Source organism: Pelobates fuscus, chromosome 3 (genome assembly GCF_036172605.1).
Source record: "Pelobates fuscus isolate aPelFus1 chromosome 3, aPelFus1.pri, whole genome shotgun sequence".
Classification (NCBI taxonomy): domain Eukaryota; kingdom Metazoa; phylum Chordata; class Amphibia; order Anura; family Pelobatidae; genus Pelobates; species Pelobates fuscus.
Window position 1 is genome coordinate 341,005,344 of NC_086319.1, and position 14,857 is coordinate 341,020,200.

Consider the following 14,857-nt stretch of genomic DNA (forward strand, 5'->3'; position numbering starts at 1 on the left):
ATATGTGTATATATATAAGATATATATATATGCATGTATTATATCTATATATACCTATATATAATATATATACAAAAAGAGAAGTCCTGCGCTTAAGCAGCAAGGACTACAACACACATCAGCCCCAATATATAGTAAAAACCAAAGATCTTTGGTTTTTACTATATATAATATATGTATATATATCATATATATAATGTCATACTAAGTGTATTTTTATATTTATATTTGTGTAAGGGGCAATAGCCGTATATGGAGTAAGGATCCAGCATAAGCGTAGGATAGTATAAAGTGAGCAAGTCGGTTGTGGTGTGCCGAGACCGACGATACGGTAGGCCTGTAAATAAAGAGGGCCCACCAAGGAGTAAGAAAGTAAAGTAAATGGAAAGAAAAAAGAAAGTGTTGAAATGAGGAGTGGGTGGGAGGGTCATTCTGATGCTGACCTCAAGCGATATGAGTCAGGTAAGGGGTGTCCCTTATATAGGGGAGTGAATTAATTTAAGCCCCTCCCACAAATACAGGCCAAACGGCCTTAATACTTGTGTAAGGGGCAATAGCCGTATATGGAGTAAGGATCCAGCATAAGCGTAGGATAGTATAAAGTGAGCAAGTCGGTTGTGGTGTGCCGAGACCGACGATACGGTAGGCCTGTAAATAAAGAGGGCAAAAATGAATAATCAAAGATTTAATACAGTCAACAAATATATACAAATTAACCAGACATTTCCTTAAATGCATTACAGTATTTAATTCCTGGAAGAATTTTGAAGGTAGGAATCTAGGACCGAAAGTGAACACCATTTGTTGTGGGTAGGATAGTATGTTATCTCTACTGTTGGTCCGTGTTGACTCGTTTCGGAATGTGGTAGAGCCAATAGGTAATGAAATATGTGTTTACGTACGTGGGATCGTTGAAGACAATGATCTGTCTGAGTGGTGGTGATGGTAGTGAATTCTCTGGCCTGAGAAAGGCATAAAAGGCAATGTGCATGGCTGTTAATGGCCGACTTGGTAGTATAATTGAATGGTTGTAGATCTAATAGGTCTGATAAGGATGAAAAGTTGGATGGCTATTGGTAATCTCTGAGAGGAACGTGGGAGAATGGATTCCTGAAAACCTCTGAGTATATTCTTGTCTGGTGTGATAGCATGAAGTTATGGTAGTTTTGGCCATAGGTTATCCTGTGTTGTTGAATGCCTGTAAACTATAAAATTAATGGTGTGTGAGATAGTTTAAGTTTAAGGTGGCAAAAAGAAGCAAACCCTAGGAGAAATGTTATGACACAGGTTGAGCTATGTCGTGTTCCAATGAGATTCTTTAAGCCAGGTGAAAAGCTGTGTTATGTGTTCTACAAGTATGGGACGAAAGTGCTAGGTGGGATAGTGCATGCTATGCTGCATGAGTATGTCTAATCCATGATTTTGTCTCTGGAACGAAAGCGTGGCCGTGACTGTATGGGCGGCTGTAGGAAGCGTATGATGAACATGCCTGGAATATAAATGAGACAATTATCGGCAGGGATGTATACATATATATAGTGAGTTCCCCAAAAATATCATGACCTTATGGATGAGTAGTGGCGATTGTTGATGATATGACATGTGCCTAGTTGTCAGAGTAACAACGGATTGATGACCCTGACCATGATTTACCCTATGCCACAGCAGCTGCTACAATGGGGTAGATCTCCCAAAGGGGCTGAGGTGGTGGAAAAATTTCCAAACCTGGATGCCATGGCCAACAGCTCCAAAGCAATCGTTCCCGGTAGATCGCTGCCAAACCCGTGGTAGACGCCGCGTCTGACCATCTGGTTGGAGAAGTGTCAGACAATCCTGGAAGGAACATGCTTTTACCATGACAAGTGGTTAAGAAATTCCCCCCCATGTGCAGGTCTGCTGTTGCTGAGGTGTCTAGGGACATCCTCTGATCATCATGTTGGAAGTGTGGAAAAAAGGGGAAAGTACTCTGGATGTGAAAGCATGGTCTTGTGGTATGATTGGCATGGCAAAATTAAGGAACCTGGTAGGGATTGTAGTTCCTTGCAGTTGTAAGTACTAAGCAGGAGGTAGTGATTGATGTAGATGAGAATGTTCCCTATTTGTCTTGTGGTAACTTGCGTGTATGGATGCCGACTCAAGTCATATGCCCAGTAATGTGATGATAGTGTCTTGGCCTTCTGTTTCTTATGGGGTACTGGGACGCCCAAGTGGTCAACCAGACTAAGCTGCCGTGAGGCTTCTAGTGAAAAATATGTTATCTTTGATCAACAAGAAGTCTTCTAGATAGTGTATGACTGTAAGACCTCTGGATATGTTATCATAACCAGCACAGAGTATATGCGAATATCGATAGTAGGCTAATCTGTAGCTCGAAAGTTGAGCAGGGAAAGGATTGCCCAATTTATGCCATGTAAGTGCCAGTGTGTAGGGTAGATGGTAGCCGTTTACTGCGTTGATAATATTGGTCTTACTTAACCAAGCTTCAACCCATGCTTGAGTGATAGCTGTAAAGGTAGATCAATGGTGTTGTATAGTAAGAAAACTCCTCGGAGGGTATGAGGGAGTTGAGACTTGGGGTAGCGGAGGTTTGTGGTGCAAATAGGTCTATGGTTAGTCTTTGTTTAAGGGAAGATTCCTTGTGACAATACCAATGTGTTTGTGTTTGGTGCCCTGCTGTAAATGGTGGAGATTGGAAGACCCCTCTGCAAATCTTGGCTATGAGTGTGTTTACAGCCAATGGTTTTGTTGTGCTGATTGTAAGTGAGGGCATGCTATATTCCTTGAAGGTGTTTTTATGATACCTGTATGGGAGCCCTTTGAAGCTCCAGAGCTTTAGTAAATCTACTACAAGTCTGGAAGGGTGATGAGTCAGTAGTGTTGAAAATGCATTGGTGTGTACAGATGGTGAGTACGTTATTTGTAAGTTGTATTGGGACACATGGTTTGTCATGTGCCCTGAACCATTTGAACATATATGCAACAGTCTATATGCAATGCAACTACTCATATCAATGGTCTCTGGTAGTTCAGAGGTGCTGGTACCTGGAGCCTGAGAGCGCTCGTCCATTTGTTTGGGACAAAATCCCTTCTGTATGGGTACCTGCAAAAATAAACATCTCTACATATTCCAATTGCCAACCCAACCAAGGGATGGTCAGTTCCCGATTTACCTGGAATCCCTGGATCTGACCACCACAGATACATCATCATACATATATATGCCTTGCTTCCCCAATGTGCTGACATCATACGTGCAGGGTTAACGTCTTGTGTGTCATAAGAACTGATTGTACCAGGTAACCGAGTTTTGGTTGGTGCTGGTTGTACAGTAGCGTGAGGCCCAGCCTTGTGAGGGCTGTGGTGACCAACTCGAGATTGCCAGTCTGTCATAAATTTTTTGGCTCATGAGTTTATGAGTGAGGCTAGTATAGCCTGGGTGTCACCTGAGTTGATGTAGCTGGGCCTTCCCCTGCCTCCGTGTTGTCCGTTGATGTATGGAGGAGTTTGAATAACTCTGCTTTCCTTGCTGTAGCAGGGTAGGGGATTTGTCACCTCCGTAGGTCATTCTGATGCTGACCTCAAGCGATATGAGTCAGGTAAGGGGTGTCCCTTATATGAGGGAGTGAATTAATTTAAGCCCCTCCCACAAATACAGGCCAAACGGCCTTAATACATACATATATTAATATAAAAATACACTTATATTTAAATTACACACGAATATATACAATATATATGATAACTATATATATGGTATATATATATATTATTATAAAATACAAATAATATGTTAATAAAAATAAATAACAAAAAATAAAAATAATTTTTAATAATTAAAAAAAAATATATATATATATATGCAATTTTATTCTAACAGTATTTTGATATTGATATATATATATCAAAATACACTTAGAATGTAATGATATATATATCTATGTATAAATAAATAAATAAAAATAATTACGAAATATACATATGTCCACATACATAATTACATAAATAATTTCATAAATATACACGTAGACGTTAAATATCTAAATATGTATATATATTAAAATTATACGTGCGTATTTATGTAATATTTTTATCTAATTAAGTAATTTTAATGATTGCAATTTGAGGGACCTGCCTGCCAACCCAGGCCGAAAGTCCAGATAAATTAATTTGCTAGCATTGTGTTTAACCCTGTAACTTTCTATGACACCCTAAATCCTGTACATGGGGGTACTGTTTTTCTCGGGAGACTTCACTGAACACAAATATTAGTGTTTCAAAACAGTAAAACATATCACAGCGATGATATTGTCAGTGAAAGTGAAGTTTTTTGCATTTTTCACACACAAACAGCTCTTTCACTGAGGATATTATTGCTGTGATATATTTTACTGTTCTGATACACTAATATTTGTGTTCAGCAAAGTCTCCTGAGTATAACAGTACCCCAGAGGTTTTATAGTGTTTGTGAAAGTTACAGGGTCAAATATAAGGCTTGATTTTATTTTTTTTTTTATTGAAATTTGTCAGATTGGTTAGGTTGCCTTTGAGAGCGTATGGTAGCCAAGGAATGAGAATTAGCCCCATGATGGCATACCATTTGCAAAAGAAGACAACCCAAGTTATTGCAAATGGGGTATGTCCAGTCTTTTTTAGTAGCCACTTAGTCACAAACACCGGCCAAAGTTAGCGTTTTTTGCATTTTTAACACACAAACAAATATAAATGCTAACTTTGGCCAGTGTTTGTGACTAGGTGGCTACTAAAAAAGACTGGACATACCCCATTTTGAATACCCTGGGTTGTCTACTTTAAAAAAAATATGTACATGTTAGGTGTGTTTCGGGGATTTATGACAGATAACGGTGTTACAATGTCACTATTGATACATTTAAAATATATATATATTGGAACAGCAATTTCCTACTTGTATTTATAGGCCTATAACTTGCAAAAAAAAGCAACAAAGCATGTAAACACTGGGTGTTTTTAAACTCGGGACAAAATTTTGAATCTATTTAGCAATTTTTTTCATTAGCTTTTGTAGATAAGTAAAAGATTTTTCAAGTAAAAGTCCAAAAACATGTTTTTTTTTTAAATTTTTCAATATATATATATTTTTTTTAAATACAATATATGACATAATACAAATAATGGTATGTAAAGAAAGCCCTTCTTGTCGTGAAAAAAACAATATATAACTTGTATGGGGACCGTAAATGAGAGAGCGGAAAATTACAGCTAAATACAAACACCACAAAAGTGTTAAAACTGCTCTGGTCCTTAACGTACAAACATCGCAAAAACAGGCCGGTCCTTAAGGGGTTAAAAAGGTGGATATTCATTTTATGTGGATCATAATACTAATCATATGAAGACTTGGCTTGACGATATTTCCTTGGCCAAATTAATTAGACTAAGGATAAATTGTTCGAACAATTACTCATTTTCTAATCAAAGTGAAATCGTAATGAATTGATTACTGGAAAATGCATATGATATCACCATTGTAAATACTGCTGATGATCAGATACAGGAAGTAGGTAGCAGAGACTTACCAATGCTAAACGATGATAAAGCAAGAGACGAGGATAAGAAAGGAATATTAAGTAAATTGGTTATAAGGAAATAATTTATCACTGAATATAATCCTTACTATGGAGAAAAATGAAATCTGCTTTTTTTTTTTTTTTTTAATCAATGGGAGGCTAATGATAGGTTTCATATTACACTCTCAACCTATTGGTCGTGCCCGGTTCAGGACTTCCTGATAGAGGTCTTGGACATGGAGCAGAAGTGGAGGGGAAGAGCGATCATGCTTGGAACCTCCTCGCACCAACTTTATTCCATTGAAGTTGTAATGGTGCCAAGAGTGGTCCTTTTTCACAAATTAAATTTCATTTGTAACTGAGGCAAAAAAAGCTGATCGGGAAAAATCTCTAACTCAACTGCAATGTGCGCCCTAGCTATGGCAAGACTGAATTGATTTGTGATGTCATCATAACAGGAAGCTAAATTACCAAGCACATATTCCTTACCATTCTTATTAGCCCATCCTTCATACTGGATGTGGCAAACAGAACCTCGCCGGGTTTTTGGAGGAGCCCGCTTGCCAGCCTCCTGCCCCAGGACTAGGGCCCCTGTGATAAACCTTGGTTAAAGGCCAGTGCCTTTTGGACTTATATATACAGAGCCTACCGAACGGATTAGGAGTTTGTGTTCGTATACCGAACAAACTACCGAACAGTCGGACCATCTGCAAGTGGAGTGTGCAGCCCATTAACCTCCCTGACTTAAGTATAACCACAATTTAATTGGTGATCAGCTGGGTGGTCACCATTCGTATTTGCGAACATGTGGCGGCGTCCATCTTTAGCCGCGAACATCTTTAGCCGCTGTGTTTTGTCGACCTGTGCATGGAACTATAATCAGACACTCAACATCGCAAACACCTCTGGGACTTCCATCTCTACATATGTTCAGTTGGATTTGTATGATAAGAACGGGGTTAGGTGGGAGCAAGCTCCCGAACAAGGGTCATAGACTGAGCCTACCCACGAACCGCTGTGTTCAATATTTTTACTGTATTGAGTATACCCGAAAGAGACCGACTGCACAGCCTGATTTCATGGAACTCTTTTGGGCAGGAGTCTCGTGTGCGGTCAGCCAAATTACGACTTCCATGGAAATCCCGAACCCCTGAATGTTTGTGTACTCAAGTAATTACCTCTAAGGCACAGGGGAGGGATTACCCTGTTTTGTGATGGGAGTGTCCTGGACCTGAGAGCCAATGTAATTACAGTGTGTACTTTGCCATAGTCCCTTCTCGGGTCCAGTGGGGAATGTCCCTGGAATATGTTATAGTAAACCCCTTGCATGGGGACCTGCATATAAGACCAGTTGTGGCTGCCATTAAACCAATTCTCCTTCACCCTGAACATAGAGCCTCATTTCATGCTTAGAGGAAACAGCTATATTCACTCTGGGGATTGCTATAATCACTATACTCCCTTGGATTATAATCACTAGCTCTTGTAAGAGCTATCCTGCTATACTCTCTGGAGTAGGAGAGGTCTACCCACTGAAAGCTGGAACCCAGTCTTAGGTCCAGGGTGGGTGGAGGACAGCGAGACCCCAACCAAGCTGTAACGCTGGTTATGGTGTCTGATGCAGTGCTTGTGGTACTCGGTAAGCACTAGAAAGCAGTAATTGGTAGAGGTACTCAGATGGGGTGCCAGGCAGTCCGCCACACTGGACCTTTTGTCTTTTTGTTTTTGTCTTTTTAAGGATTATTTTTGTTGTGTCCTTTTACTTAGATTTTAATTGTACCTATGGTGCATAATGGTTACAGCTTTTTGACTGATGTATTAAGGGCTGAATGGACCATGGGCACACCAAATAAATGCCCAACTATGGAAGGCCTAAGCATTTACTGTGTTAATATGCCATGGCACTGACAGAGCTTGACAAAGCTTGTTTATGTAGTCCTAGCCATAGGTCCCGTGGTTGTGACTCACATTGCCTCCATGAAAAAAGGCTTAATTTTCAATCAAATCTAACAGCACAGTGTGTTTACCTTATATGTTCTCATCTATTGTAAATTGAACACCCACCATACTTGAGGGTGTTGCAGACTCTATGGCAATAAACAGAGCAGGAACTAAGAAGTTCTAAATTAAACATACTGCACATTAAGGGAAGTTTCAAGCTAAGATCTCTTTTTTCTATTAAGTGCTTCAGGAAGCTTTCTAAATCACATCCAGGGGAGGTGTGGCTACTGCTGCATAAACAAAGTTATATAACTCCTATATGTCAGATAGATGAGTGTTAGACTGCAGGGGCATGATCTATACACTCCAACCACTATATTAAGCTAAAGGTGTTTTGGGTTTAGCATGTGCCCTTAATGGCCAGAGCTAAAACGAAGAAAATATATATTGTGTTCCACATTTTTTTTAGATAGTTTGAAAACTTTCTCACTATATATGAATTTGTTTTCAAACTAAATATTAACCACATAGTTTTCTTCCCTAATAAACATTTTTAGGGACATTGAGTAAAACAGCATTTATTGCACACATTTATCTATTTCATAGAGAGCAGATCCATAAAAGAACTGTTACAGGAAGGAATTAAATAGAGTGGAATGCGATTTTTCTTGGGCCAAATGCCTACATGCATGCCGACATATGCACGCATACAATATTAAAAAATACTTTAATTTTATATAAAATGTAGAATTAACACAGAAGATAAAGCAAAGACCCGCTGTATCTTTGTAAATACATGTGTTTTGCTTGGCTAGAAAGCTACAAAGTCATTTGGGAAAGGAGACAAATCAGCCATGTGACATTAATACTACAGATGGGTTTTGGCATGATGGTCTTAATGTCTCAACACAAACATATTGACAAATCACAGTGAATTGATTTATATTTGACATTCACTTTGAACCACCTTTGAATTTACACTTAGTAACTAACCCTGTTAGTTCCATAAGCCTAGATTGCAAGATTTTGTGCCTTTGCAATTACATCATCAGTTGAAAGTGATCAACATAATTAGTTATGGTTTAAATAACTTATAATGTTCCAATGTTTTCAAAGCCGGCATTTAGGATTTAGTGTATATGTGTATTTGATGTGATATCTAGATTCATGCGCCACCAACATTTTAGTTTTGTCTGAATACATGCAGACTAAAAAAAAACATTTAATTTAATCTAAACTAAATTTTGTCCATTTGTTAATTTTTTTTCAGACAAAATTTGTGAATTATTTTCGTTCCAGAAATTCATTTGGACGAATGAAATTCTGATGCAGGTTGCGGATGCATCTTGCAGCCATTTAGTAGATAACTTCCTTAATTGCTACCCGTGTGAGAATTGACATATTTAAGGTTCCCAAATTAGGGAACTGTTTCATACATAGCTCCTTTCTGATATCCTTATGACAATCCCACAAGAATTGGGGAGCAATCTGCTAAGAAGCTGAAAGATCAAAATTACAAAAAGCCCTTCCTTTTTGTAATTTTGGTCTTTCAGACAACATTACTAATACTAAGTAAAAAAAATACTTAGTATTAGTAAATAAGGAAGGTTAAATCCTCCCTCCTGCCCCTACCTACTGGGCTGTGAATAGGCTACAAAAAAAAGAAAATGCAACTGGGCAGCTATTGGGTTGAGAATGTATTGACATTGTAAATTCTCTTCCCCTTAATTTTAATTATTCGTTCCTGTTTAATGTATGTTCAAATTACATTTGGAAAGGACGCAACTTTTCTTTTACCTTGAATACACTAAGCACCTTTGCTTGTAAAATTTGTCACTTTCAAATAAAAAAAATACAAAAGAGATTGGTGGCTCCATGATGCAGTAATCTAAAATGCTATGACCTGTTAAACTTCAAGTCAAGGAAAACTACAGCATTAACGCTCAGAACTTTACAGACCCCTCTAGAAACAGCTAACGCAGCTGATGTGCACAAATATTTATACCTCAGCATTGCAACATAATGCATCCCAACCTTTGACACACTCTATGTTGACATTTCCAAATCGAAGAAACATTATTAGCTGTGAACAAATCTTTTTATATCAATGTAATGTGACTTTTTGTTTGCTTATAATTAAATATTTTGCCAAGCTTTTTTTTCCTCAGAGTTCTCTCATTCTCTGTTTTTGTTGCAATACAATAACTTGGTTCTCCCAAAGTTAAATGGGTCATCCAGACGTGGACCTCGTGCTTACTGTGCCTAAAAGGATATCAGTTATACCTCGAGGCCCAAAGAAGGCCAAAACGATCCTTCGGGGTTGCTGTATCTCTTGTGCAGAGAGAACTTAACAGCTTTTTGGTTGTGCACTGCCCTTATGGGTAGGATCAGTCTGAAATGCCTTGGAATAGGTTCTCTCTGTAATGGCACATGTGAGCAAAAACTATTTTGAGACCTGTGCGGGGATTTACCGAAGGGCAAGCTACTGAGTTTCTCTAAGCTTTTGTCCGTTCTCATAACTCTCATAATTCTCTGTTTTTATTTCTAAAGTTTGCATATTCAGTTCTTTGATTTACAGTCCTGTATCACCGATTATGTACTTGCTATTATATACCATTATATTGAACTGTGCACATTTGTATATTATTCACGAACCCTAAGAGCACTATCACTAGAGGTCATGGCAGTCACTACCCACAGGTTCTATGTTAGGGGATGATCACAATCAATCATTAGATCATTATCAATACCTTAACAACTGCCAAGGAGCCATAAACAGTATTGATAAAATCACAAGCTTCCTGTTCGACAACATTTTTACCATTATCTGTTGAGTGAAAAACACACTACAATGTACATTAAACAGTCAAGATTAAATAATTACAATCCTGCTGAAGAAGATTCATTAAAATATTAAGTGAACCATTGGACACTATCAAATTCAACATCAAAGATAATTTGATAAAACACCAAAACACGTTTTGATCAGTTATTCAACGCCCTAAACCGCTCAAAGGGACATGCATCACTTTGAGACCACTGTCACATTCAAATGCTTTATCTTTGAATGAGACGGTTGCTTCACTCTGCAGATTGCAAAGAAAACTTCATCTTTCATGTGCTTTCCACATCCACTCCAGGGGGGCATTGATCTAACCAATCAGTGTTCTATCCCTAGGAATACTGGAAAAGTGCATTGGGCATGCCAGACATTATTACACATGTGCAACTGATCTCTTTACATTCCAACACCTCCAACAGGGGAGAAGAGATGGAGTCTGATTCAATGTACATCATTACACAGCTTGTGCTGTCAGTGGAAGAGAATTACCACCAAACATAAAAGGAATATGTTTGTTACAAATAGTTTGTTAATCAAGGCAAAACAATTGGCCTAACCCAAATCTCTAACCTGGTTACAAATTAAGTAAAGCCCCATCTCAGGCCAAAATTTTAGAAAAACTCATGGCGCCTAGACGGGTATCGGCTACACCTTCCCTATAGCCAAAGAAGGCCGAAATGATTGTCCAGGGTTGCTGTATCTCTCGGGCAGAGAGAACTCGTCGGCATTTTGGTTCTGGACTGCCCTCATGGGTAGGATCAGTCTGTATACAAATGGTATATGTTCACTCTGTAATGGCACAAGTGAGCAAAAACTATTTTTAGACCTGAGAAGGGGGCAAGCAAACTATTAAATTCCCCTAAGCTGTTATCCAGTCTCAGAGCTGTCATATTCTTTGTTTTTTTTTCAAAAATATTGCCCAATTAAAAAGCATCACTTTTATTAAGTATCTTTAAAAACCATCAATCAGGAACATGAAAAAACAAGAAAAATAAAACAAAATAAAGTGATCTGAAAAGTGCATGTGTGCCACACTTTATTTTTTGTGTGCAAAGTGTAATAATATAAAGTGCAATAATAATAAAGTAAAATACTAGAGGTGGTTGAGGTCTCTTGAAATTTACATAAGTAGGCAGAGCATAAAAGTTGTTTGGCTGCACATTAGAAATTGATGATCACTAGTGTTGTCGCGAACCCGGAATTTTCGGTTCGCGAACGGCGAACGCGAACTTCCGCAAATGTTCGCGAACTGGCGAACCGCGCGAACCGCCATTGACTTCAATGGGCAGGCGAATTTTAAAAACATCAGGGACTCTTTCTGGCCACAATAGTGATGGAAAAGTTGTTTCAAGGGGACTAACACCTGGACTGTGGCATGCCAGAGGGGGATCCATGGCAAAACTCCCATGGAAAATTGCACAGTTGATGCAGAGTCTGCTTTTAATCCATAAAGGGCAGAAATCACCTAACATTGACACCTGTCCTCAAAGCCCAGCCCTGATACACACTGACACAGAGCAGAATAGAGACTGTTCCCCATACATAGGGTCACTTGGCAGATATGGATTGACACCTGTCCTCAAAACCCCTGATACACACTGACACAGAGCAGAATAGGGACTGTTCCCCCTACATAGGGTCACTTGGCAGAAATGGATTGACACCTGTCCTCAAAGCCCCTGATACACACTGGCACAGAGCAGAATAGGGACTGTTCCCCCTACATAGGGTCACTTGGCAGATATGGATTGACACCTGTCCTCAAAACCCCTGATACACACTGACACAGAGCAGAATAGAGACTGTTCCCTGTCCACAGAGACCATGATACACACTGACACAGAGCAGAATAGGGACTGTTCCCCCTACATAGGGTCACTTGGCAGATATGGATTGACAGCTGTCCTCAAAACCCCTGATACACACTGACACAGAGCAGAATAGGGACTGTTCCCCCTACATAGGGTCCCTTGGCAGATATGGATTGACACCTGTCCTCAAAACTCCTGATACACACTGACACAGAGCAGAATAGAGACTGTTCCCTGTCCACAGAGACCATGATACACACTGACACAGAGCAGAATAGAGACTGTTCACCGTCCACAGAGACCATGATACACACTGACACAGAGCAGAATAGGGACTGTTCCCCCTACATAGGGTCACTTGGCAGATATGGATTGACACCTGTCCTCAAAACCCCTGATACACACTGACACAGAGCAGAATAGAGACTGTTCACCGTTCACAGAGACCATGATACACACTGACACAGAGCAGAATAGGGACTGTACCCCCTACATAGGGTCACTTGGCAGATATGGATTGACACCTGTCCTCAAAACCCCTGATACACACTGACACAGAGCAGAATAGAGACTGTTCCCTGTCCACAGAGACCATGATACACACTGACACAGAGCAGAATAGAGACTGTTCACCGTCCACAGAGACCATGATACACACTGACACAGAGCAGAATAGGGACTGTACCCCCTACATAGGGTCACTTGGCAGATATGGATTGACACCTGTCCTCAAAACCCCTGATACACACTGACACAGAGCAGAATAGAGACTGTTCCCTGTCCACAGAGACCATGATACACACTGACACAGAGCAGAAGAGAGACTGTTCACCGTCCACAGAGACCATGATACACACTGACACAGAGCAGAATAGGGACTGTACCCCCTACATAGGGTCACTTGGCAGATATGGATTGACACCTGTCCTCAAAACCCCTGATACACACTGACACAGAGCAGAATAGAGACTGTTCCCTGTCCACAGAGACCATGATACACACTGACACAGAGCAGAATAGAGACTGTTCACCGTCCGCAGAGACCATGATACACACTGACACAGAGCAGAATAGGGACTGTACCCCCTACATAGGGTCACTTGGCAGATATGGATTGACACCTGTCCTCAAAACCCCTGATACAAACTGACACAGAGCAGAATAGAGACTGTTCCCTGTCCACAGAGACCATGATACACACTGACACAGAGCAGAATAGAGACTGTTCACCGTCCACAGAGACCATGATACACACTGACAAAGAGCAGAATAGGGACTGTACCCCCTACATAGGGTCACTTGGCAGATATGGATTGACACCTGTCCTCAAAACCCCTGATACACACTGACACAGAGCAGAATAGAGACTGTTCCCTGTCCACAGAGACCATGATACACACTGACACAGAGCAGAATAGGGACTGTTCCCCCTACATAGGGTCACTTGGCAGATATGGATTGACACCTGTCCTCAAAGCCCCTGATACACACTGACACAGAGCAGAATAGGGACTGTTCCCCCTACATAGGGTCACTTGGCAGATATGGATTGACACCTGTCCTCAAAACCCCTGATACACACTGACACAGAGCAGAATACGGACTGTTCCCCCTACATAGGGTCACTTGGCAGATATGGATTGACACCTGTCCTCAAAACCCCTGATACACACTGACACAGAGCAGAATAGAGACTGTTCACCGTCCACAGAGACCATGATACACACTGACACAGAGCAGAATAGGGACTGTTCCCCCTACATAGGGTCACTTGGCAGATATGGATTGACACCTGTCCTCAAAGCCCCTGATACACACTGACACTGAGCAGAATAGGGACTGTTCCCCCTACATAGGGTCACTTGGCAGATATGGATTGACACCTGTCCTCAAAGCCCCTGATACACACTGACACAGAGCAGAATAGGGACTGTTCCCCCTACATAGGGTCACTTGGCAGATATGGATTGACAGCTGTCCTCAAAACCCCTGATACACACTGACACAGAGCAGAATAGGGACTGTTCCCCCTACATAGGGTCACTTGGCAGATATGGATTGACACCTGTCCTCAAAACCCCTGATACACACTGACACAGAGCAGAATAGAGACTGTTCCCTGTCCACAGAGACCATGATACACACTGACACAGAGCAGAATAGAGACTGTTCACCGTCCACAGAGACCATGATACATACTGACACAGAGCAGAATAGGGACTGTTCCCCCTACATAGGGTCACTTGGCAGATATGGATTGACACCTGTCCTCAAAACCCCTGATACACACTGACACAGAGCAGAATAGAGACTGTTCCCTGTCCACAGAGACCATGATACACACTGACACAGAGCAGAATAGAGACTGTTCACCGTCCACAGAGACCATGATACACACTGACACAGAGCAGAATAGGGACTGTACCCCCTACATAGGGTCACTTGGCAGATATGGATTGACACCTGTCCTCAAAACCCCTGATACACACTGACACAGAGCAGAATAGAGACTGTTCCCTGTCCACAGAGACCATGATACACACTGACACAGAGCAGAATAGAGACTGTTCACCGTCCACAGAGACCATGATACACACTGACACAGAGCAGAATAGGGACTGTTCCCCCTACATAGGGTCACTTGGCAGATATGGATTGACACCTGTCCTCAAAACCCCTGATACACACTGACACAGAGCAGAATAGAGACTGTTCCC

The 14,857-nt window shown here is 40.7% G+C and overlaps 1 protein-coding gene across 1 annotated transcript in view; it reads left to right on the forward strand.

Annotated features, from left to right (window-relative positions):
- Nucleotides 1–14,857, forward strand: part of LOC134601238 (tetratricopeptide repeat protein 24-like) — a 110,242-nt gene that overhangs the window by 77,712 nt on the left and 17,673 nt on the right. The window lies entirely within an intron of this gene.